We start from the raw sequence: 26,090 nt of genomic DNA on the forward strand, positions 1-26,090 counted from the left end.
TTGTGGGCCACCGTAGTGGGTGCCCACCCCACCCCTAAGAGCCAGAGGCACCTGCCGGGGGGTGAGGTGGGGAGTCCCGGCGGTGCTTACCTGGGGCAGCTCCCAGGAAGCATCCAGCAGGTCCCTCTGGCTCCTAGGGGTGGGGGAGCATAGCTGGGGGGGAGCAGGGGGAGCGGCCGCTCCCCCCACTGATCACATCAAAAGTGGTGCCTTAGGCACCGACTCCCTGGGTGCTCCAGGGCTGGAGCACCCACGGGGAGAATTTGGTGGGTGCAGAGCACCCACCAGGAGCTCCCCACCCCACGCCCGGCCCCAGCTCACCTCCGTTCCGCCTCCTCCCCCGAACCCACCGCCCCGCTCTGCTTCTTCGCACCCCAGCCCTGGCTTCCCGTGAATCAGCTCTTCGGCGGGAAGCTGGGGAGGGCTGAGAAGCAGGCGGTGGCTTCCCGCTCAGGCCGAGGGTGGCGGAGGTGAGCTGGGGCGGGGAGCGGTTCCCCTGCACCCCCCCCACCCCGGGTTACCTGCTGCGGTGTGGGTGGCCCTCCTTGCACCCCCCTGGCTTCCCACGCGAACGGCTGATTCCCGGGTAGCCTGGGGGAGGGGGGGCGGACAAGCAGAGCAGGGCGGCGTGTTCAGGGGCGGAGGCAGAGCGGAGGTGAGCTGGGGTTGGGGGGGGGGGGGCGGGGAGCTGCCGGTGGGTGCTCTGCACCCACCAAATTTTCCCTGTGGATGCTCCAGGGCTGGAGCACCCATGGAGTCGGCGCCTAAGGTGCCACTCTTGGCCGGTTAAATTTAGAAGCCCTGTTAGAACTGGTTCTCCCCCGCGGAACAACCGGTTCTAAAAGGGCTTCTAAATTTAACAACTGGTTCTAGTGAACCGGTGTGAACTGGCTCCAACTCACCACTGCTTGCAGGCCTTGCACCGTGGAATAGAGCAGGAACATCTGCCAATAGATATAGCATAAGGAAATCTCCCTCTCCGAGACCATTCCCAGAGGAGAGTTAAAGGGAACGGCTCCATTTCATGTCTCTTACCTACACTTACAGAACCGCAAGCCACCCACCAACTGTCTTCCTGTTACACGTTTACCCCAGAATCCATCACACCAGCCTCCTCTTGATATGTGCCCTACAGAGGGTTGTTTTAAAGTTTAATCTCAGCGAATGTATGAACTCAGGCCTTGTCCTCCAGGTTATCTGATTTTTCCTGTATGATATTTTTATCTTCCTCTGTAGCAATGAGGCATTCCAAATTGTATCATCCACACATTTCATTAGCAAACTCCTTCTTTTTGGGCCAGGGTCATTAATGAGAGTTCTAAATAAACATTTTCCCAGTATTCAGAGTAACAGCCGTGTTAGTCTGTATTCGCAAAAAGAAAAGGAGTACTTGTGGCACCTTAGAGACTAACCAATTTATTTGAGCATGAGCTTTCGTGAGCTACAGCTCACTTCATCGGATGCATACCGTGGAAACTGCAGCAGACTTTATATACACACAGAGAATATGAAACAATACCTCCTCCCACCCCACTGTCCTGCTGGTAATAGCTTATTCCCAGTACTGATCCTTGAGGAACTCTGCTAGTAACCTGCCTCCAGCCCAACAGTTCCCCTTTCAGCACAACCTGCTGTTGACTCCACTTTAGCCAGATGATATTTTTCCCCTCAACAAACCCATAGGCAAGCTCTGGGCTCTGAAGGGAGGCCAGAAGTTCCATGGGGAGAGAACTATAATGATTTCCTATGTAATTAACCACTTGGACCAAATTCCTGAGTTCTGTAATGCCAGGCTCTAGTACTGGTGGAATCCTTTCGAGGCAAAAAGAAGTCTAACTTAACTTCCATGGGAATATTGCCAAATATTCTGTTCCAAATAACTGAAAGACAAACTGTGAATAAGGCCAAGGAACCAGAAAACTTACTGCTGTAAGTATCTTAGAAATCTAAAATCCTTTCCATGCTAGCAAACAAGAACAGGTTCTTAGAACTGAGAGATATCGGTTTTGCAGTAGCACCTAAAATGCTGTTAGAATCCTAGAATATCCGGGTTGGAAGGGCCCTCAGGAGGTCATCTAGTCCAACCCCCTGCTCAAAGCAGGACCAACGCCCAACTAAATCATCCCAGGCAGGGCTTTGTCAAGCCTGACCTTACAAACCTCTAAGGAAGGAGATTCCACCCCCTCCCTAGGGAACCCATTCCAGTGCGTCACTTCTGTAACTAGCACTGTATTTCTGCACCAATACTGTTGTATGCTTATGCTTTAAGGCTGATTTAACCATTCCTCAAGCCTACTAGTTAAAGTTAGTTGTTATCCAAATGCTTATAATTTCACCTTTTTATGTGCTATCTGCTTTAAACTGCGCCTTGTGTTATTTTACCTGCAGGGGACAGAAGGGTGTTAGAGCATTACTAGACTTCTGCCTTTCATTCTGCCTTTCAAATGAACTCAGGTTTAAACTGCATTAAAGGCCTACTTTCTGTACCTCCATTTCCCTCACACCTTCTTTGCCACTGCTCTTGCCTGTGTGTGTGTGTGTGTGAGTGAACGAGTGACAGGTAATCTCCATTTCACCTTCCTGTTCACAACCTGCTGCTCATGCTGTGAGTGACGAGAGAGACAAGAATAACCTCTCATAATTTTCACATCACTTCAACATTAGATTACCTGTGTATGTGTTCCAGTCTTGAAATGCCTCTTTCTAGATTTATCCTGATTACCCCTGTTCCACACTAGCAGAACTAACTCCAAAGAGACAGAGTGAAATTTTACCAATCAAATGCTGTTTGCCTTCTATTTCAAGAGGAACCTCAGGCTCTGACTGAAATTTATTTGTCTAACCCAAGCTCTGAGAGCGAGTTGCATCTCTAATGTGTATTAAACATTAGCATTGAGTTTATGGTGGTCACAATTTGAAAATGTGTTATCTTGAGTCTCGCAATCAGTTTTGAAAGCATTCCAAATGAGTTACCACTTGGCCTTAAAGCTTGGTTGGTTTAATGGAGCCAAGATTGGTTTGCCTTCCTGTTTTATGGACTTCCTCTGCTCAGTTTAAAGATTTTAGTATAACTCAACTATATATATAACTGTATTCGCAAAATGAAAAGGAGGACTTGTGGCACCTTAGAGACTAACCAATTTATTTGAGCATAAACTTTCGTGAGCTACAGCTCACTTCATCGGATGCATTTCTGTGTTGTTCTGTCAGTGTAGTCCCCATTTCCCTATTGTTTGTCCGTATAATCTCTGTCTGGTTTTGGGATTGTTCCTGTCTGCTGTATAATTAATTTTGCTGGGTGTAAACTAATTAAGGTGGTGGGATCTAATTGGTTACATAATCATGTTACAATATGTTAGGATTGGTTAGTTACATTTCAGTAAAATGATTGGTTAAGGTATAGCTAAGCGGAACTCAAGTTTTACTGTATAGTCTGCAGTCAGTCAGGAAGTGAGGGGGCGGAAATGGGAACAGGGAATGGGGGTGGGGAAATTGGAATCATGTTTGGCTAAAGCGGGAAATGGGAACAGGGACACAGGTAAGGCTCTGTGTTGCCAGAGCTGGGAAGGGGGACACTGAGGAAGGAAACTGGAATCATGCTTGCTGGAAGTTCACCCTAATAAACATCGAATTGTTTGCACCTTTGGACTTCGGGGATTGCTGCTCTCTGTTCATACGAGAAGGACCAGGGAAGTGAGTGGGTGAAGGAATAAGCCTCCTAACGGGCGCCCCCAATTGGGGTGCCCCAGAAAAATGGGTGTCCCTACCTGCTCTGCCCTACCCCCTCCATCACCGCCCATTGCTGCAGCCAGGGAGCAGGGTCAGGATGGGGGGAATCGCAAGCCCCTGCACCCTGACCGAGGTCCCTGTTGGGAGTGCCGGGCAGGCGGAGCGGGGTAAGCTCCCACGCCCTCACCCAGCTCCCTAACAGAAGCAGCGGGCAGGCAGAATGGGACAAGCCCCCATGCCCTGACCCCATTCCCTGGCTGGAGGGCCAGGCAGGCGGACAGAGCTGGGAAAGCCCCCGACCATGCTGTGCAGCTGGAGCGCCAGGTGGGCAGGCAGAGTGGGGCAAGCTGGGGCCGGAGCAGAGCTGGGGCTGGGGCTGGATGCTAAGCGGGTGGGCTGTGGCCCACCCGTGGCTACGTTCCTGCTTTGTGTGTTTTGGGGTGCTGGGTATAGGGGGTGTGGTGGGGGGGGCTGGTAGTGGGGGAGGTCGATGTGTGTCAGGTCACTGGGCGGGGGGCTCTGTGTGGGGCGCTGTGCAGTTGTGGTAGTGGGGCTCTGCAGGGGAGCTGGGCAGTGGGGGAGCTGTGGGGGAGCTGTGGGGGGCACTGGGCACAGGGGTCTGTGGGTGGAAGGTGCTGGGCAGGGGGTGGTGTGCAGGGTGCTGGGCAGTTGTGGTGGGGAATCTGTGAGGGATCTCTGTGATGGGTTCCCCGGGGTGCAATCTGGAACTGGGGTGTCGCTACGTCCTCTGTCCCACCAGTCTGGGCTCCCTCGCGCTGTGTGATGCTGTGACAAGCTACAACCCTCTGGCAGGTCCTGCACTTATAGGACATTCACAGGCAGGGACACACCCCACTGAGTTACATGAATGCTTTGGCCAGCCACTCATGAACCAACAATAGAGAGACTCCAGCCAATTCCCCCCAGGTCCCCAGCCTTGCATCCCAGAGCTGTACCATCTTGCCCTGGGCAGAAGCCTGAGCAGTGTAAGTTTATTACCCAATCTGCCACTCTGAGCAGATTTCCCAAGCACTCAACCAAAACACACTGGTTTAGGTAAAGTATAAACCAGATTTATTACCTACAGAAAGATTGTAAGTGATTATAAGTAATAAGCATCCAGATCATTGGTTACCTAAGCCCTGGTCTACACTAGGAATTTAGGTCGAATTTAGCAGCATTAAATTGATGTAAACCCGCACCCGTCCACATGATGAAGCCCTTTTTTTTGACATAAAGGGCTCTTAAAATCTATTTCCTTCAATCAGGGTTAGGGTTAGGGATTTCCTTCAAATTTGCAATCTGAGTTCTATAAACAAGACAGGATTTGAATCGAGCAGTTTCTCACCTTGATAAATGGAACAAACAGGTTACAGATCTTCAGTACACAGGTTGGAATCCTCCTTTCTAGCCTGGGATCCCCGTCCAAAGCCTTTATCCACCAGACGTCCTTCCAGGTGTTGAGCTGTGGGGGAGTGAGGCTAAGTCACAATGTCACTTCTCCTCTTTTATAGCTTCTTCCAGCTTGCTGGATATGTCTATGCTGGTGACGTGGCTCAAGCAGTCGCCATTGGCTACATGCTCCCTCTGAGAAGTCTTCACTGTACACCAATTCTGTGCCAGTCCTTGTGGGTGTGGATTCCCTTTAATGAGCCATGAGCGTGTCTGACTTCCTTCTTGTTGCACCTGAAAGGCTGGTTGTAGGTGTGTCTAACTGCACAACACATTTCAGTAACATACACACACAGCGAAACTTCATAACTTCCCGTACAATGATAGCACATACCGTCCAACGGGATACTAATGTTCAACATATCAAGACGTTTAGCATGATACCTCACAAGGCATGCTTTGCACAAAACAGATCCTAATTAGATGACAGTGGGGAATATGCGGGTTCCACGGTGCTGCTTTCAGGCAGAGACTGCCACAGTCTCTGGGTGGAGGGGTGCTGGGCATAGCAGGGCTGGGGGGCACTGGGCAGGGTTCTCAGTGGGGGTGGTGCCGTGCCCTGGGCCTGTGGGCGGGGGGTGCTGGGCAGGGGTGGTGCTGTGCGGAGCCCTGTGCAGTTGTGGTGGGGGGATCTGTGGGGGTCTCTGGGTGGAGGGCTGCTGGGCATGGGAGCAGGGGTGCTGGATGGGGGTGTGGGGAAGGTGGCACAGGCCCACCCCCGGGGGGAAAGAGTGCGCTGTCAGTGCAGGGCCGGACGTGCCAGTATGCACCTGGCGGCTGCCAGTCTGTAAACGCTGCCCTTGCACTGGGCTGGGCATCGTGTGCCGGCGATGCCCTTCCGCCGTGTACAGTGGTTACACCGGACAGTCTCTACGCAAAAGACTAAATGGACACAAATCTGACATCAGGAATCATAACATTCAAAAACCAGTGGGAGAACACTTCCATCTCTTTGGTCACTCGATTACAGACCTAAAAGTGACAATTCTTCAATAAAAAAACTTCAAAAACGGACTCCAGCGAGAGACTGCTGAATTGGAATTAATTTGCAAACTGGATACAATTAACTTAGGCTTGAATAAAGACTGGGAGTGGATGGGTCATTACACAAAGTAAAACTATTCCCCCCTCCCCCCACACTGTTCCTCACACATTCTTGTCAACTGTTGGAAATGGCCCACCTTGATTATCACTACAAAAGGTTTCCTTCCCCCCCACTCTCCTGCTGGTAATAGCTCATCTTAAGTGATCACTCTTGTTACAGTGTGTATGCAAAAAGAAAAGGAGGACTTGTGGCACCTTAGAGACTAACCAATTTATTTGAGCATGAGCTTTTGTGAGCTACAGCTCACTTCATTGGATGCTGTATTTTCCACTGAATGCATCCAATGAAGTGAGCTGTAGCTCATGAAAGCTTATGCTCAAATAAATTGCTTAGTCTCTAAGGTGCCACAAGTCCTCCTTTTCTTTTTCCCAAATTATATGTGCTCCCAATCCCATTGCAGCTCAGGTGGTAACCAATCAACACAAAGCACCACTCAATTCCAGATAATCCCTCAAGATGCAGTAACACAATACAAAGAACCGAATAATTATGTGGCCTGCAGTTACAACAAAGTTGTATCAGGTACTAGAATACTCCCACGCAACTATTTGTCCCAGACAGTCAATCACTGATCTGAGTTTATGTGATGGGGTCTTTATCCTATCAAGGTGGTGGTGGGAGGGGGAGGGGGACTTGTAGCCTATAGGTGTAGGTATTTGCTAGGTAAGGTCTAGGGATAAGTTAAGGCACTAATGCAATGAGCCTACCAGCCTCAAGGGCTGGAAGACAATAGTTTAGCTAAGCTAATCAAGGCATAGGGCCCCAAAAGCCTTAGCATAAGCAACTAACCAGTAAGTGACCCTATATCATAAGTTATCATAAGGTAGCAATGGCCCAAGATAGCCCAAGACAGAATGCTGTAATCGCCAAGTCTGACTAAACTGCTGCCAGGTTACCACAAGATGCCAGCTGAAATCAGCGTTATATATTTTAGGTTAGGAACACCAGCAGATGTCCAACCACAAGAATGTCACAGTAACTAATTGACATAAATAAGCTTGAGGTAAAAGGCCTAATAAGCTATGGGAGAAGGGCATCCCGACATCAGTAGGGTGCGGAAATACAGCTAAGGAAAAGGGGCTGCAACCCCTACAGACTATGCACTAAGCATAGCGAGCATCAGCATAACCCTTTACAAAAGTTGTCTCCTGGCCTGCATGCCTTGGGAGGTGCCAACCACTGGTGGTGATGACGATGGTGAGGATACTGACTAACACTCTCTCTGCCTCCTTTGCTGGGCGGGAGGGTTTGAATTTTTATTGATTGTTCCAGTAAAACTATTGCAGAGTCCAAAGGTTTTTCTGAAGTGTGCACATCAGGGTTCCGAAATCAATAGTAATGCCAACAGCTCTGGACCTGGTTGTGGGACTAGACCCAGTCAAAGCACAGAGTGTTAAATGAGAATTCTTTAGTAATTAATATAATTAAAACACAATCAGTAGATCAGGCACCCAAACGGGGACCCCAAGGCATGCAAGGGGAGATCCCCTTCCTGTGGCCAAAAGCCCAGGATGGATTCAGCTCCCCTTAGAAAAATCGGAGATAAAAACAATTTGGACTTCTCAGTTGGAGACCAGATACAGTGATAACCCTGCAGCTTTTTGGAATATGAGAATTCCTCTTTTGCTTTGCTTTTGTTCCTCTTTTTTGTTTCTCGCCTGTTTACTATATTCCTTCTGATTTGATCTTGCTGGACCAACTCTGTGATTAATTCTTGTGGGGCAATAGTAATCTATTATTGACGGGTTGTTTTGCTATTTGTAATTCCACAAGAAGGAAATTAGCCTTGGTTAAGATATACACGCGTTAAAGGGAGATTTGTGATTTGAATTATGACTTATAGGTATTAATTGTAGTAACGGTACCCTCTTTAGGTCCAGTTTGGAGAGGGAAAGACTGTCGTTCCCCTCCTCTGCAGGGGGGACCAAAAGTCAATTCTTTTGGAGACTATAAGGAATTGTATGAAGCACATAAAACCAGGTAATAGGTAAGGGGTTACCAGCCCGGCAGGTAGTTTGACAGGATCTATTTCACAGGAACCCTGGTTGATTTGCATGAATTACATCACCCTTCTCTAATCCATCACATAGTGTGCCAAAGTCTAAAAGGCAATGAGTTGCTAGCTGTCAAGACAAGGAACAGACGTCTTTCCTAGGAAAGATCATAAAGATTCACTAAATAAAGAACTAGAGACGGGTGATGTAATTCATGCAAATCAACCTGGGTTCATGGGAAACAGATCCTGTCAAACTAATTTGATATCTTTTTTTTTGAGATTACAAGTTTGGTTGATAAAGGTAATAGCACTGATGCAATATACTTAGACTTCTGTGAAGTGTTTTACTTGGTACCGTACACCAGCTTGATTAAAAAACTAGACTGATATAAAATGAACATGACACACTAAATAGATTAAAAAATGGCTAATTGATAAATTTCACAATGAAAGTGTAAGTGGGGAATTGTCATCAAGCAGGCCTCTTACAGTGGGATCCCGCACAGGTCGTTCTTGGCCCTACATTATTTAACTTCTTTATTAATGCCCCAGAAGAAAACCTGGAAGAGAAATGGATCTGGCCAAGTTCCCAGCAGACCATGCCAGGGTGAGTTTGAATATGGCTCTAGCGTTTTTTGTGTTCAAGTATATTAAGGGGCATGAAGCAGGTTTCATACAAATAGAACAAAGCTGAGCTATTTTTGATCATCCTAACCCATGGGCCTTGATGTTAAATGTAGAAGTGGTAAAGAAAAAGGCCACCCAGGAACGGAGAGACCAGATGCATTCCTTAACTGACACACATCTGGCCCTCACCCATGAAAGATGGGACTTAGAGAGAAAATTGGAAAAAAGTAAGCTGGAGATGAGGCTTCTGGTGTGGAGCAGCCAAAGCTACACCCCAACTCACCTAGCTCTAAGGACAAGTCCAAGTTCAGCTGAAGCAGTGTGTTGTGCGTCCTGGGGCTCAAGTCCATGGTAACACAAAGTAATGGTCAAATGAATAATTATCAAAGGTCCAAAAGAAGGAACCTCAGTTTATCAGAAGATAATGGGAGTTTAGTTACCCATTGGTCCTAGAGGCCTTGTAACTATGTAGTTTATAACCCATAATAGGAGATATCCTGGAACCTACTAGGCCAGTGATCACTCCTGGGTCATCTTTGGTGAGGTCTCATCTGAAGTACTGTGTCCAGTTTTGGACCCCCACACTACAAGAAGGATGTGGAAAAATTGGAAAACGTCCAGCGGAGGACAACAAAAATTATTAGGGGACTGGAACACATGAGTTATGAGGAGAGGCTGAGGGAACTGGGATTGTTTAGTTTGCGGAAGAGAAGAATGAGGGGGGATTTGATAGCTGCTTTCAACTACCTGAAAGGAGGTTCCAAAGAGGATGGATCTAGACTCTTCTCAGTGGTAGCAGATGACAGATGTGGGGACCTGCATGAAAGACCCCCTAAGCTTATTCTTACCAGCTTAGGTTAAAAACTTCCCCAAGGTACAAACTTTGCTTTGTCCTTGAACCGTATGCTGCCACCACCAAGCATCTTAAACAAAGACCAGGGAAAGAGCCCACTTGGAGACGCCTTCCCCCAAAATATCCCCCCAAGCCTTACACCCCCTTTCCTGGGGAAGGCTTGATAAGAATCCTCACCAATTTGTACAGGTGAACACAGACCCAAACCCTTGGATCTTAAGAACAATGAAAAAGCAATCAGGTTCTTAAAAGAAGAATGTTAATTAAAGAAAAGGTAAAAGAATCACCTCTGTAAAATCAGGATGGTAAATACCTTACAGGGTAATCCGATTCCAAACATAGAGAATCCCTCTTGGCAACACCTTAAGTTACCAAAAGACACACGGACAGGAATATCCATTCCTGGTCTGTGTTCACCTGTACCAATTGGTGAGGATTCTTATCAAGCCTTCCCCAGGAAAGGGGGTGTAGGGTTTGGGGGGATATTTTGGGGCAAAGACATCTCCAAGTGGGCTATTTCCCTGGTCTTTGTTTAAGATGCTTGGTGGTGGCAACATACGGTTCAAGGACAAAGCAAAGTTTGTACCTTGGGGAAGTTTTTAACCTAAGCTGGTAAGAATAAGCTTAGGGGGTCTTTCATGCAGGTCCCCACATCTGTACCCTAGAGTTCAGAGTGGGGAAGGAACCTTGACAGAAGTCTTGGTCGAGGGTCTAGATGATCTCTCATCCATTCCAGTGCATATGCTAATCATCCAGCTCTGTGGAGACCATTTGCTCCCTTTCTACATCAACCGGGCAGCTATTACCACAGATAAATGGGCCCTAGAAGTAATTCAATTGAGCTACACCTTCGCTTTCCTGTCTATACCCTCTATCCACTCCACGTCCCCATCCCTCTTCAGGGACCCCCTCACAAACACTTGTTATGCCAAGAGGTAGTTCATCTCCTCCAATTGGGGGCAGTGGAATCTGTCTCTGTACAACATGGGGGAAGGGTTTTTACTCCCACTATTTTTTAACACAAAAGAAAAGCAGGGGGTGTCAACCAACAACTAAACAAGTTTGCGAGGAAGCAAAGATTCAGGATGGTCACTTTAACAATAATAGCGGTGCTGGAGGAGGAAGACTGGTTTCAGCCCTCGACCCGCAAGATGTTTATTTTCACTTTATGATACATCCTGCCCACAGGTGGTTTCTGAAATTTACTTTGGTCACAGATCACTATCAGTACAAGGTACCACCTTTTGGCCTGTCAGCAGCACCCCGTGTTCTCTCCAGGATCCTCACCGGTCAATGGCACACCTGAGAAAGCAAGGCATCATAATTTTTCCTTACCTGGACACCTGTCTCCTGAAGGCGCACACCCAGTCTGAAGCTGTGCGCTCCGTGCAAATGGCGAAACACAGTTTCCAAAACCTCGGCCTACAAATAAACACAAAGAAATCAACAATAGAACTGACTCAACAATTGGGAATCATCGGCGCATACCACAGCTCCAACTCACCCAGTCCTTAAACCAAACTATTCTCTTATCAGAGTTTTTCGTTTCCCTTCAGTCGCTTATACGGATAGCAGGTATGTAACTGCTGACACCTTCTGCTGTGTGGTGTCAGCAGCAACAAGGCCAAGCACAATATTTAGGAGTCACTCTTAACATTGCAGAACAGAACCTGCTCGACCCCCTAACCCACTAATTTGGGAAAACTCTGGATGCCTTTAGGAGAGAATACTTCCCCACTCGCAGCCGCTGCACCTGTGTATAACAAAAGAAAAATTTTATTACAAGGGAGGGGGAACCAGCATTAATATGAATTCAAGAGCATGAAAACATAATTAAAGACCGCCTGAGAGTGCGTCAGGCAGTATCCGTTGACTCAGATTCCCACCTTGCAGTGTGACAGTCTAACAGATAAATGTCCCGATAGTCATTACGGTAGAACAAAGGAACACTCAATGTAATACAAAGCTACAGATTAAAATGATAAAAAATACTTTCTGCATACTACTCATAATTAATCTGTGGATCTCACTGTCCCAAGTTCAGGCACGCTGACGGGGGGCGGAGGGTCAAAGGGGCCAATTGCCCAGGGGCCCACGTGATTTAAAAGGGCCCGGGGTCCCCCAGCCACCGCCGCTGGCAGCACAGCAGGCTTAGGCAGGCTTCCTGCCCTCCCTCGCTCTGCACTGCTCCCAGAAGCGGCAGACCCTGTCCCTGCGGCCCCGGGGGAGGGGGGAAGAGGTCTCCACATGCTTCCCCCACCCCCAGCACTGACTCCACAGCTCCCATTGGCCAGGAACTGCAGCCAATGCGAACTGCGGGGGTGGTGCCTGTGGGCAGTGGCGTGCAGAGACCCTCTGGCTCCCCCGCCTAGGAGGCGCTGCCTGTGGGGTGTGCCAGTCACTTTCAGGAGCCGCCCGAGGTAAGTGCCACCCACCTCATCCCCTCCTTCAACCCAACCCCCTGCCCCAGCCAGGAACCAGCACCTTGCACCCAAACTCCCACCCAGATCCTGCACCCGCACCCACTTCCTGCACCCCAACCCCCTGCCCCAGCCTAGTGAAAGTGAGTGAGGGTGGGGGAGAGTGAGTGATAGAGAGGGGATAGAGTGAGCAGGGGGTGGGGCCTCGGAGAAGAGGAGGGACAGGGGCATGGCCTCAGGGAAGGGGCAGGGCAAGGTCTTTGGGTTTGCATGATTAGAAAGTTGGCAACCCTACCGGGCGGGAATGTCAAAGTCATGTCTGTGCCAGAAGAGCACACCCAGCAGTGCAGCCGGCAGCTCGCTGGGCACCAACCAGCGCAGGTGCAGCGCTGCTCATATGTCGGCCGGACCGCGTCTTCCTGATCCCAAAGGACCTGCCACACAACACAGCTCAATATACAAATTAGATCTTACCAAAAATCACGCTGTTGCCAATATCCTTTAGTATCTAAAATCTAAAGGTTTATTCATAAAAAGAAAGAAACATAGATGAGAGTTAAAATTGGTTAGAGAAATCAAACATATACAACAATTGCAAAGTTCTTGGTTCAGGCTTGTAGCAGTGGTGGAATAAACTGCTCGCTCAAATCCGTACTCTGGATTACATGCCAGCTTGGCTGGGTCATTCAGTCCTTTGTTCAGAGCTTCAGTTTATAGCAAAGTTCCTCCAGAGGTCAGAAGCAGGATTGAAGACATAACGGAGGGATTTCCAGGGCCTTTTATATCCTCTGCCCTGTGGAAGGACACCCCTTTGTTCTGTGGAAAACTACAGCAGCAAGATGGAGCCTGGAGTCACATGGGCAAGACACATGTCCTTGCCTGACTCAGTTCTTTACAGGCAGACACCATTATTCACTTGCTACTTTGAACGTTCCCAGGAAGGCTCATCGGATGTGGTTTAGCATGTCCCAAGGTTCACTGTCAGTTAAATATTTCTTGATGAGCCACTTAATTTGAATAGCCCCTTCTCAATAAGCTGGCCAAATGCTTCACTGGTACTACTCAGAATCAAACGCATTGAAATACAAGTACATAGCCAATACTCACAACTTCAAATACAAAAATGAAACATGCATAAAAATAGCACAATCATAACGAGCAAATTACAACCTTTTTATAGACACCTTACTTGACAATCTTGCAACTGTACAATAGTGGTGGCTGCAATGATCTATATGGTGATATTTTAATCAGATAACGTCACACAGCATCACTGGTTTTCTGTTAAATTTGATCTTTCGACAAAGATTTTATGTACAGCTGCGAACGGAAAATATCTTCTGTCAGCAAGTGCAGCTCTGTGATACAGCTCCAACCCAAACCACCCAGATTAACCACTGACTAAAACCTAGCAAATTAATACACAAACAACATTCTCAGGAAACAATTAAGGTGGCCACTGCTTAACATACCTGACTCAAATATGTAAAAGCAAAGAAATGAAAAGTTAAGCCATTTTCCTTGATAACCGCTGCTCCCACACCCACAGAGAAACACAGGCCTGCTGATGGGGCAGGCAACAGGGGCAATTGCCCAGGGGCCTGGGTGGTATAAAAGGCCTGCGGACTCCTGGCCACCACTGTTGCCGCCGGCAGTGCAGCCAGGCTAAAGCAGGCTTCCTGCCTGCCCTTGCTGTACTCCACTCCCGGAAGCAGCCGGTGGCAGGACATGTCCCTGCAGCCCCGGGGTGGGGGGGGCCTCTGTGCACTGCCCCCACCCTGAGTACTGACTCTGCAGCTCCCATTGGCTGGTGCCTATAGGCAGTGTGCGTGGAGACCCCCTGTCCCCGCTGCCTAGGAACTGCTGTGAGAGGGGTGTGCCAGTCACTTTCAGGAGCCACCTGAGTTAAGCACTGAGCCCCTGACCCCCTCCGGCACACCTACCCCCTGCCACAGCCCAGAGCCAGCACCAAACCTGCCTCCCAGAGCCTGCCCCCTGCCCCCTCTCCTGCACCCAAAGCCCCTGCCCCAGCCTCATGAAAGTGAGTGTGGGGGGGTGAGCAATGGAGGGAGGGAGAATTGAGTGAGTGTGTGGGGGGGGGGCTTGGAAAAGGGGCAAGAAAGGGGCCTAGCCTCAGGGAAGGGGCGGGGAAAGGGTCTTTGAGTTTGTGCGATTAGACAGTTGGCAACACTACCAGGTGGGCATGTGGAAGCCCCGGCCGTATCAGAAGAGAGCAGAACGGCAGCCAGCAGCTCGCTGGGCACTGGCTAGCACAGGTGCGGCACTGCCCAAATGTCAGGAGGACTGCATCCATGCGGGCGCCTCTTGTGAGTATATGGCAGCCCATAGACTGTTCTGCTGCAGGGCCCGGAGTTGCTGTTGGCAGGTCCTGGAGAAACATCTCCCTCCACTTTACCATATGTCACAGATTACAAACCATAACCTTAGTTCTGACTCACTAGAAATCCCAGCCTTCCATCTCCTTTAAAAAACTACCCACTGCAGACAACTACAGCAAACATCCCTGACTCAGAGTGTTGGCCGGGCGCAGTTTGGCAAAGGTTTGTGCAGATGAAAGGGGCGAGGAGAACAGAGTTACGGCTGTGGTGTGTGCTCAGGGATCCACAGTGGTTGGTGGAGCAGTAAAGTCTGCGCCTTTGGTGGAAGAGTCGAGGGTATGTCCATTTCGGTGTCGTGAATTTTAATTTCCTTGATTTTTGTGTTTTCTGTCAGGTGAGTTCTGTGTGTGGAGAACATGACTCTGTGTCCACATCCCCTCACAAGCCAAGGACTGTCTGAATCCCGCCCATGTCCACCTCCATGCCTGGGTGATCTATATCCCTCCCAATATCCTACGCGCTTACCAGGGTCTCTCTGTCTCCCCCACACCACACGTCATCCCACCTATAGCAGGACCCTTCTGTATCCTCCAGCCATGTCTCTCTCCACCAAAGCCAGAGATATAGGGCAGCTGAGGAGTTGTTAGGGAACAGGTAACCTTTGGTCTCATACTGAGCTGGAGCACTGGCCCAAGGACAGGACCCATTCCACAGCAGATTTCTTACCTTTGGACTAGATGAATAGTAAATAATTTCATGAGCGTATCTAAATAATTGTATCTCAATAAATCAGGAGTTTGAACTCCAAATCACAGAGTTCCTGGAAGGGAGTGGAGAGACATTGCCCTGCTGGCAGCTGCAAACAGCAGGCAATGTACAGAATTACTGGCTTTGAAAGACATTATTGTGTCTTTTATCTTTAGTTTTATTTTCAGGTTTACCTCTGTACACTTCCTCACTAGGAGTCTCACAGGTGTTGCTCACATCCTTCTCTTTTAGATATGCTGCAGAAAAGGTGCTTAATGATTGACTTGATTTCTATTTCACAGCCATATTCCCAGAAGAGTTTATTGATTTATCCGCAGTTCTGCAGAAAAGGACCTAGGGGTGACAGTGGACGAGAAGCTGGATATGAGTCAACAGTGTGCCCTTGTTGCCAAAAAGGCCAATGGCCTTTTTGGGATGTATAAGTAGGGGCATAGCCAGCAGATTGAGGGACGTGATCGTTCCCCTCTATTCAACATTGGTGAGGCCTCATCTGGAGTACTATGTCCAGATTTGGGCCCCACACTACAAGAAGGATGTGGAAAAATTGGAAAGAGTCCAGCGGAGGGCAACAAAAATGATTAGGGGACTGGAACACATGAGTTATGAGGAGAGGCTGAGGGAACTGGGATTGTTTAGTCTGCGGAAGAGAAGAATGAGGGGGGATTTGATAGCTGCTTTCAACTACCTGAAAGGGGGTTCCAAAGAGGATGGATCTAGACTCTTCTCAGTGGTAGCTGATGACAGAACAAGGAGTAATGGTCTCAAGTTGCAGTGTGTGAGGTTTAGATTGGATATTAGGAAAAACTTTTTCACTAGGAGGGTGGTGAAACACTGGAATGCGTTACCTAGGGAGGTGGTGGAATCTCCTTCCTTAGATATTTTTAAGGTCAGGCTTGACAAAGCCCTGGCTGGGATGATTTAGTTGGCGATTGGTCCTACTTTCGGCAGGGGGTTAGACTAGATGACCTCCTGAGGTCCCTTTGAACTCTGATATTCTATGATTCTATGATTTACCAGTAACATTGTCGGTGAGATTGTGAGTGTTGGTGATGGAACTGACACTGTGTCTAGTGAACCCCCCCTTGTAGGTGGTTGTCTGGCCCTGTCCACCCTCTTGTGTCTGTGGTGATCTGCCCTGGTCTGCCCTTTCTTGTTTCTCTTCCAGGCCCTGTTGCAGAGACTCTGTACACTTGTTTATCCAATCGTCCTCCTTATAGGGGCTGACTTTTTCAGACAATAACTCAGAAGTAAAACCTCAGAGTCCTGAAAATCTGTCCCAAGTCATGGCTCTTACTCCAGAGAGTGGTGAGCCAAAGGGTTCCTTTATCAAGTCCTTTTCTTTCTTTCTTTCGTTCTTTCTTTCTTTCTTTTTACAGGCTGTAGCCCATAGACCTAGCTTTCAGGTATTTTATGTAGCAGCAACACAAGTAACCTACAGACCTACATCATGTAAGATATTTAGCTTGAGCAGATATATAAGGCTTTGGGTAGCTGAAGTGAGCTACCCAACAGTGACCCTGAGTTACCGGGGAATTGGGAATATTATGTTTAGGGGAGTTTTGTATAAAATTGTAATAGGCAACTCCAGGAATATGTACTTATACCAGCTTTTGGATAGTTTAGGATAGGAACATCCAAAGATGCATAATCACAATCTTCCATTGGACACAAATTGACATAGATGATCATAAGTTGAGACCATTAATATACTGTCCTGTAGGATAAGGACATCCCAACATCATGAGTGTGAGGAAGTCAGTTATGCACAAAGGAGGCTGCACATGTATGTGAATACTCATGGCAGTCGCAAGGCTCTATAATAGGCCAAACCTCCATGGATGGAAGCTTTGAGAAGTTGACCACTGGACTCACTTGGCATGCCAGAAGCCGGGTAGGACTTTGGTTGCCAGGGGAAAGTCAAGTGCAATGTGGATGAGGCTGATGGGGAATTTAATCCCCTGTTTTCAGGCCCACCATCACACTTCCTTCCTCTCCAAAAAAGCATGTGTCCTCGCTTCCAGCGCTAGTTCATATGGAAGTTTTGGGGCCAGCAGGGAGCTCTGTATTTTCGCTGTGGCCTCAGGTATCCCCTTAGCTCTGGTCAGTTATGGGTTCATCTCCCCTCCTCAGGGTTGGTTGTGTGGTGTGGTGACCCCGCCTCATCATAAGACTTTATTCCCTTTGCTAAGGCCACATCTGTATTTTGAAATGCTGTTGGCAAGGGCTGGAACTGGTGTGACACTTAACGGGAGAAGCTCCTGCCCTCATGTGAATTTGGGCCCTCTGATTGGCTTCACCCTCCACTTGTCCACCTCCTGGTATACAGTAACCAATCAGAGCTGCAACAGGCAGAGCTCACTCCCATTTCCCTTCCCTTAGAAACCCAAAGCCGTTCTCACTGTAGGGGCTGGGGAATCAGAGACCCTAGCAGTTCAGGGAGGCTCCTGCTTTTCCCCTCTGGTGAGCATCAGCACAGGACGTTGCATCTGCTTCTTCTTCCTCCACCCCAGAGCAGCACCCAGCCGGGGAAACATCCATATTCCCTGCTGCAGAAGTGGACAGGGGCACCATTTCAGATTTTGGTGGGGAGGGGCAACTTTAAGCATAATTCCAGGGGCTATTTAGGCACCTGAAAACTAGATTTTTGGCAGATAGTGTTGCAATTAGCTGAAAGGAGCACTATCTAATTCCTATATAGAATAAAGAACATTAAAAAAATATTAAACCCACTCAGCTCTACTACTAATATATTCTAACATGTTCTGACATCTTGTGGCCAGTCACTTAAGGGACACTGGTTAGGTTTAAAATTGTAATGCATATTCTTACTTTGTTACTAACTCTGTGGAGGTGAGGCCTCATCTGGAGTACTGTGTCCAGTTTTGGGCCCCACACTACAAGAAGGATGTGGAAAAATTGGAGAGAGTCCCGTGAAGGGCAACAAAAATGATTAGGGGGCTGGGGCACATGGCTTATGAGGAGAGGCTGAGGGAACTGGGATTGTTTAGTCTGCAGAAGAGAAGAGTGAGGGGGATTTGATAGCTGCTTTCAACTACCTGAAAGGGGGTTCCAAAGAGGATGGCTCTAGACTCTTCTCAGTGGTAGCAGATGAGAGGACATGGAGTAATGGTCTCAAGTTGCAGTGGGGGAGGGTTAGGTTGGATATTAGGAAAAACTTTTTCACTAGAAGGGTGGTGAAACACTGGAATGCGTTACCTAGGGAAGTGGTGGAATCTCCTTCCTTAGAAGTTTTTAAGGTCAAGCTTGACAAAGCCCTGGCTGGGATGATTTAATTGGGGATCAGTCCTGCTTTGAGCAGGGGGTTGGACTAGATGACCTCCTGAGGTCCCTTCCAACCCTGATATTCTATGATTCTATGATCTATGAGAGACAGACCACGTGAGGACTCCTGGGTTCTATCTCAGCTCGTAGTGGGGAATGGGGTTGTGATAAATGAAGTGTGTGTGTGTGTGTGTGGGTAGCTACCTTTGATGGACACCCAGCCAGCTACAGGTAAAGCAACCAGAGAACAGCTACCAAGAGGGATTTTACAGCTAACTGGCTGTCTGTATGTCCATCAAAGGGAGCTCCCCCCCCCCCTCCACACACACACACTTCATTTATCATGGGGGTCTAGTGGGTTACAGTGGGGGACAGACACAGCTGGGTTTTGTATAAGAACATCTGACTGGCCATATGGGGTCAGACCAATGGTCAATCTAGCCAAGTACCCTGTCTCCAACAGTAGCCAATATCAGGTACTTCAGAGGGAATGGACAAAATAGGCAATCTTCAAGTGATTCATCCCCTGGCACCCACTCCCAGCTTCTGACAAACAGAGATTAGGGATACCCAGAGCATGGGGTTGCATTCCTGCCCATCCTGGCTAATAGCCATTGATGGACCTACCCTCCATGAACTTATCTAGTTCTTCTTTTAACCCTGTTATAGTTTTGGCCTTCACAACATCCCCTGGCAAAGAGGACCACAGGCTGCATGTGAAGAAATACTTTCTTTAGTTTGTTTTAAATCAGCTGCCTATTAATTTCATTGGGTGACCCCTAGTTCTTGTGTTCTGTAAAGGAGTAAATAACACTTCCTTATTCAGTTTTTTCCACACCATCCATGATTGTATAGACCTCCATCATATCCTATTTAGTCATCTCGTTTTGAAGCGGAAAAGTCCTAGTTTTTTTAATCTCTCCTCAAATGGAAGTTGTTCCATAACCATAATAATTTCTGTTGCCCATCTCTTTTTGAAATCCAATATATATACATATATTTGATGGGGCGACCATGTCTGCATGCAGTATTCAGAATGTGGGTGTCCCAGGGTTTATATAGAGGCACTATGATATTTTCTGTCTTATTATCCTTCTTTTTCCTAATGATTCCCAAAACTCCGACAGTTTTTTTTTACTGCTACTGGTAATTGAGCAGATGTTTTCAGAGAACTACCCACAATGACTGCAAGGTCTCTTTCTTGACAGGTAACAGCTAATTTAGACCCCATTATTTTGTATGTAGAGTTGGGATTATATTTTGCTGTGTACATTACTTTGCATTTATCAATATTGAATTTCATCTTGTTGCCCATTTTGTTGCCCACTCACCCAATTTTGTGAGATCCCTTTGTAGCTCTTTGTAGTCAGATTTGGACTTAACTATCTTGAGTAATTCTGTATCATCTGCAAATTTTGCCACCTCACTATTTACTCCATTTTCCAGATCATTTATGAATATGTTGAATATGACTGGGCCCAGTACAGACCTCTGGGGGACACCACTACCTCTCTCCATTCTGAAAATTGACCATTTATTCCTCCCTTTGTTTCCTATCTTTTAACTGGAGGAATGCTTGGCAATACCTTCAGGATCATCTAATGATCCTTTATTAATTCAATGACAAACTTTTGTTATCGTAATCACCCTGCCACAGTTTATAAATAAACTCCCTGCCCCAGGAGCTGAAGCTGGGAGGAGCACAGAACTCATCACACATCACACTCAAGCTGTGTTGCAGTTAGGAGCTCCATCTGTGGCTAGGTCATGGGCTGTGAGCATACCTTCAGTAGGAAACTCAGGGTGGGAGAGCCCCCCAGTACCTTCCCAAATTGGCATCCCTGGAAGTAGGCTTCTCGGAGTAATCTCTGATGTGAATGTTCCACTGCTCAACACCCATCATCCCTCTCTGCCATGTACCTCAGCCCAAGCTGATGGTTGGAATGTGTGAGAAAGTGGGGTGGGTTAGGGTTCGTATGTGCAACATTGTGTTAAAATGAAGTAAATGTTTCCCAAGGAAATGTTTTTCTGTTAGCACGTGTAAAGATCCATGTATCAGAGGTGAGTGTGCCACAGAGAGGAGATTTGAGATAGAATCATAGAATCATAGAATATCAGGGCTGGAAGGGACCCCAGAAGGTCATCTAGTCCAACCCCCTGCTCGAAGCAGGACCAATTCCCAGTTAAATCATCCCAGCCAGGGCTTTGTCAAGCCTGACCTTAAAAACCTCTAAGGAAGGAGATTCTACCACCTCCCTAGGTAACTCATTCCAGTGTTTCACCACCCTCTTAGTGAAAAAGTTTTTCCTAATATCCAATCTAAACCTCCCCCACTGCAACTTGAGACCATTACTCCTCATTCTGTCATCTGCTACCATTGAGAACAGTCTAGAGCCATCCTCCTTGGAACCCCCTTTCAGGTAGTTGAAAGCAGCTATCAAATCCCCCCTCATTCTTCTCTTCTGCAGGCTAAACAATCCCAGTTCCCTCAGCCTCTCCTCATAAGTCATGTGTTCCAGTCCCCTAATCATTTTTGTTGCCCTTCGCTGGACTCTCTCCAATTTATCCACATCCTTCTTGTAGTGTGGGGCCCAAAACTGGACACAGTACTCCAGATGAGGCCTCACCAATGTCGAATAGAGGGGAACGATCACGTCCCTCGATCTGCTCGCTATGCCCCTACTTATACATCCCAAAATGCCATTGGCCTTCTTGGCAACAAGGGCACACTGCTGACTCATATCCAGCTTCTCGTCCACTGTCACCCCTAGGTCCTTTTCCGCAGAACTGCTGCCTAGCCATTCGGTCCCTAGTCTGTAGCTGTGCATTGGGTTCTTCCGTCCTAAGTGCAGGACCCTGCACTTATCCTTATTGAACCTCATCAGATTCCTTTTGGCCCAATCTTCCAATTGGTCTAGGTCCTTCTGTATCCTATCCCTCCCCTCCAGCGTATCTACCACTCCTCCCAGTTTAGTAGATACTAGAAAAGTGTACATGTACTTCCCCACAGGTTCTTGTGTGGGAGTTTGTTTTGTTTTTAGAACTAAATATTTGACATTGGGTGCAGTCAAGTCCATTAGGTAAAGGAGAAAAAAAGATGGGTTTATTTTTATTAGTATTATTATGTATGACACAAGGATATGTCATTACAGGTAGAGAATTTTAGAAGTATCTAGAGAGGGAGAAACGTTACCAGAGGGCTTGTCTACACACTAACTTGCACTGAAATAACTAAATCTGTTTTCATGTACCCCTTTTGTTATTTCAGAGCAAGTCTATGTGGACACTTATTTCCATTTAGTTTGACAGTATTTAAATAGGCACTTTTATTCTGAAATAGCAGAGCCCACACAGCGTTGGATTGAAATAAGAAAAGATTTTAATTAAACCCAATTTAATTACTTCTGAGCAAGACAGTGTGTGTCAGGACAGCACTTAATTGCATATGATAAAAATAAATCTCTTCTTTCAGTGCAGCCTTAATAGAAGTTGTTTGATTTAATTACACATCAGGTTCAGGATCATCTCACAGTCAACCTGTTTTATCGAGGAAGTTTCTTGTAAATCAAGAAACCTCTCCTGGGAAGAGCACCTGTACAATATAAGACAAATGAATCATTTACCAAGTTTTCTCAAGAAGAAGGCAGTAGCTAAAGCAGATAAGATTCCTACATTAGAAAAAAGAGCAGGAGTACTTGTGGCACCTTAGAGACTAACCAATTTATTGGAGCATAAGCTTTCATGGGCTAAAACCCACTTCATCAGATGCATGCAGTGGAAAATATAGTAGGAAGATATAGATATACACAGAGAACATGAAACAATGGGTGTTACCATACAGACTGTAACGAAGGTGAGCTATTACCAGCAGGAGAGAAAAAAAAAAGTGATAATCAAGATGGGCCATTTCCCATGAAACCCATTGTTTCATGTTCTCTGTGTGTATATATATATATCTTCCTACTGTACTTTCCACTGCATGCATCCGATGAAGTGGGTTTTAGCTCACAAAAGCTCATGCTCACATAAATTTGTTAGTCTCTAAGGTGCCACAAGTACTCCTGTTCTTTTTGTGGATACAGACTAACACGGCTGCTACTCTGAAAAGTACATTAGAAAGGTTAACACGAAAGTAAAACTAAACATAACAAAATAAATGAGTCATCTCAAGATAACAAACTTTATAATCTGCTATGTGCCCTTAGCAGAGACAATCTCTCCAACACCCTCTAAAAACTCCCTCAGTTATCATTCAAACTTACTGCTAGTTTAGCTTCTTTAGATTTGATCAGTAACCTTGTGCTTATTGAATGTTTGCCTTTCTCCAAATATAAATGCTGGATAAGAGATTTCCCACCCTTAGGCACATGGTACATGCGCATAATTGAGGTTGCAATTATGGCCAGGAGAAAGGTTCAGGAAAAAAAATCTGTTTGAATTGACTTGATGAAATATATAGTACTTGAAAGAGAAGGAAAAACAGTCAAAGAATTTGACATGTAAAGTACTAAATAAGGCTGTCATCTTAACAAAATCCCTTCTTCTCTTTCCCTTTGCAGAGAGTTTTAGAATGAACACCGCCTCTGCTCCAATTTGGAAGTCTTTTAGATGGTATCAAAGATGGTAATTGTTCTTTGGGGGAACAGAGAAGAATTTGGAGATGTGCTGGAGCCGTTGTTATTGTTGCTGGCGTTAAGTCCAATGTGGTTTCATCCTGGGAGGGGTGGTGATGTCATCTGAGCCCCTACCTCTGGCCCAATCTGGTTAGGACATCTCTCAGGCTTAGGATAAAGAAGTTCCAGGGTTCCAAAGGACAATGGGCATGGCAGCCATGATGGCGAAGTTCACTCCAGTAGCCAATCTTTCTCCCCAAAGTTTCGTTAGTTAAGGATCCACAAAGGGAGCGGTGTGTGGACTAGCCCATCCCCTCATTACTAATTTTTTAACTAGTAGGCCTAGTTTCCAGCACTCCAGTTTTGGTTCATTGATTTCTGGCCCCTCACTCTTCTTGTTTACCTGGCATGATCTTAGCACAATCTTTTGTTTGGACTACTTCAGTTTGTCTCTCTTTCCTTCTTTTTCCCATCAACATTTGTGAATTTACACTCACTTCTTACAGTTGAACTCACAATAAGGGTAAATTTGTAGGCACAGTGATCACAAGAGACACCTATTGAGTCCCGTTAGTGTTGTTGTAGTAAAGGAAATTGTAGTAATACTGTTGTACAAATTAATGGTACACTCTACCATTGAAATCTAGATTGTTGTATGCAGTGTAGTTGTGGCCCAAGTCACTCCCAGGATATGAGAGATACCTTGTCTCTTGAAATTTGGAGTTAGTTATGGTGACTTTATCTCACAAAGGATATAGTAGAGATAGGAAAGGAGCCTAAAAAGGCAACAAAAAAGTTTAAGGTCACGGAGATTACTTCCTATGAGGAGATAATAAAAAGATTAAGATTACATAGTTTAAAAAGCAGATGAATAATAGATGACATATTAGATCTGTATAAAAAAATCAACAGTTTAGAAAAGGTAAATTAGACTCTTCAGTTTACATTTGTCATATGGTAGAACAATGAAATACAAAATAATACATTCAAATGCTTTATAAAACACACAATTAATCTATGGATCTCACTATCCCAAAATATTATTGAGGCCAACTGGTTAGTGAGATGAAACCAAGGAAGAGATATCAAGGGTAGGAAAGGCATACACAGTATTTACCAAACTCAACAATGTATGGAAATCAAAGACATACAACACCAGACCAAACTGAGAATATTTAGTACAAACGTAATCAAACTGCTAATATATGGCTGTGAGAGCAGGAGATCTACTAATATGTCAGAAGAAAACTAGATGCCTTCTAAAATAAGCACCTACAAAAGATTCTGGGCATTGGCTGGAAAGAGGCCATTACTAATGAAGAGATCTGAGAAATCACCAACCAGCAGCTGGTTTCCGCAAGAATTAGAAAGAAGCACTGGATATATCTGGTGCATATACTCCAGATGCCAAACCACAAACTCCCACATGAAGCTGTCAAGTGGAAACCAACTGGTGTGAGAAAACAAGGCCGCCAAGAAAAGAAGAACCCTTAGCAGGGAGGGCAGAACAGTTGATTTCAAATCCCTAGAACTGATGGAAGCAGCAGGCAATGACAGAAAGGACGGGAAGAGACTAGTTTCAGCCCTGAGCAGCAGCACTGGCATGAGAATTATGTAATAATAACTTAATAAAAGCAACAGCCTCTGGCTTTGTCACAAATGTACAATGGGGGATTCTTAATATTTTTCCATGGCCAAAAACCAGTATGGTCTTTCCTTTCCTTGCCAGGATCTTCCAACTCTCTTGTTCCAAGGGTAACATCCACACCTCTTGGAGAGAAACCCTCAACCAATGAATCATAGAATCATAGCATATTAGGGTTGGAAGAGACCTCAGGAGGTCACCTACTACAATCCCCTGTTCAAAGCAGGACCAATCCCCAACTAAATCATCCCAGCCAGGGCTTTGTCAAGCTGGGCTTTAAAAACCTCTAAGGATGGAGATTCCACCACCTCCCTCGGTAATCCATGTAACAATGCTGGTTCTGGTGGGACCCAACGGAGAGTGCCAATTCAGGACAAATTGCTTAAAGCAGGGCAGTTACGGCCCAAGGCTGGGGGTTTTCCACCTCTAAGGCAAACCAAACCAGCCAGACAGAGAGGACTTTGGTTTTACCCCCCTGGCTAACCACAAGTCACACAGGCAAGTCCCTTAGACACCCCAGTTGCCCAGTATCTCCACCAGTGCCCCTCGTTATGGGGACAAATGGTTATGAAAACCAATAACCTTTTTTCTTTTACTGGGGTTTCTCAGTCCCAAAGGACCAAGCCCCAGACCCAGGTCAATATACAAATCAGATCTTACCCACAAATCACGCTGTTGCCAATCCTTTAGAATCTAACATCTAAAGGTTTATTCTTAAAAGGAAAAAGATAGAGATGAGAGCTAGCAGTGGTGAAATGGAATCAATGACATACAGTGATGGCAAAGTTCTTGGTTCAGGCTTGTAGCAGAGATAGAATAAACTGCAGGTTTAAATCAAGTCTCTGGAGAACATCCCCAGCTGGGATGGGTCATTCAGTCCTTTGTGTAGAGCTTCCGTTTGTAGCAAAGTCCCTCCAGAGGTAAGAAGGAGGATTGAAGACCAGATGGAGGAGCCGCAGCAGCTGTTTATAGTCTCTTGCCATGTGGTCTCTGCTTTCTTTGTCCCAAAGACAAGCTGTCCATCCCATGGCTTGGAAACACCTCAGAGTTCTGTCCCTAGGCAGGTCCCTGCCTGCCTGGCTGAGTCCCAAGACGTGTCTGCCTTCTCTCAGTGGGTCAGTTGTGTAGCTGATGGTCCTTAATGGGTCATCCAGCAGGCTGGGCAGAGCTGACACCAACTTGTCTGGGGTGTCACCCAGAAGCACAGCACACGTTTGAACTACAGACAGTACAGAGCCAATATTCATAACTTTAACTACAA

General features: G+C 46.6%; 1 protein-coding gene across 6 annotated transcripts in view; it reads right to left on the reverse strand.

Annotated features, from left to right (window-relative positions):
* LOC140905753 (uncharacterized) overlaps positions 1-26,090 on the reverse strand; it is a 162,776-nt gene that overhangs the window by 132,224 nt on the left and 4,462 nt on the right. For 2 of the 6 annotated variants that reach the window (XM_073329167.1, XM_073329163.1), the window contains exons 2-3: positions 11,098-11,184; positions 5,078-5,443 (exon numbers count right to left, since the gene is read on the reverse strand). The gene's annotated coding sequence lies outside the window, so the exon portion shown is untranslated. Of the gene's footprint in view, positions 1-5,077; positions 6,458-11,097; positions 11,185-11,266; positions 11,516-26,090 lie in introns of those variants that run through there. The other 4 variants (XM_073329168.1, XM_073329165.1, XM_073329164.1 and 1 more) reach the window with 4 other exon arrangements.

Source organism: Lepidochelys kempii, chromosome 2 (assembly GCF_965140265.1).
Source record: "Lepidochelys kempii isolate rLepKem1 chromosome 2, rLepKem1.hap2, whole genome shotgun sequence".
Classification (NCBI taxonomy): Eukaryota; Metazoa; Chordata; order Testudines; family Cheloniidae; genus Lepidochelys; species Lepidochelys kempii.